Genomic DNA, 778 nt, shown 5'->3' with positions numbered 1-778 from the left:
CACAGCAACTACTCCAGCCCTCATGGACAGGCACTGCAGCTACTCAAATCCCAGTGACAGGCACTGCGGCTGAACCACAGAATCAACCCATGCTGGTATCAGTCACCCCTATACACAAGAAGAAATACAGAAGAAAATTAACTCATTTAGTAAGGGATGAAGATGAACCAGGGCCATCACAAGAACAGGAAGAGGCAGAACCCATAAACGAGGTGGCAACCACCCGATCCCTATCCCTGAATGAGCTGCGAGATACGCGAAAAGATTTCAGTCGTCGTCCAGGTGAGCATGTTGTCACCTGGCTGCTCTAATGCTGGGATAACGGGGCCAGTAGCCTGGAATTAGAGGTTAGGGAAGCCAAGCAGCTGGGATCCCTTTCCAGGGAAGGAGGCATTGACAAAGTGATTAGAAAAGGGGCGCAAGTCCTCAGCCTCTGGAGACAACTCCTTTCAAGCATGAAGGAAAGGTATCCCTTCAAGGAAGATGTTGTATGTCACCCAGGCAAGTGGACCACCATGGAGAGAGGTATCCAGTACCTGAGGGAATTAGCCATGCTGGAGGTGATTTATGGTGACCTGAACAATGAGCAGTTATCCAAAGATCCAGATGAAGTCAAGTGCACACGACCCATGTGGCAGAAGTTTGTACGGAGCGCACCATCGTCATATGCCAACTCATTGGCAGTAATGACTTGGAAAGACGGAGAAGGAACAAACAGTGGATGAACTGGCTGGCCAACTCCAGCAATACGAAGAAAGTCTCTCTTCCTCCCTACAGG

Source organism: Pygoscelis adeliae, unplaced genomic scaffold, assembly GCF_000699105.1.
Source record: "Pygoscelis adeliae isolate BGI_AS28 unplaced genomic scaffold, ASM69910v1 Scaffold57, whole genome shotgun sequence".
NCBI classification, from domain to species: domain Eukaryota; kingdom Metazoa; phylum Chordata; class Aves; order Sphenisciformes; family Spheniscidae; genus Pygoscelis; species Pygoscelis adeliae.
This window is presented reverse-complemented; position numbering follows the sequence as displayed.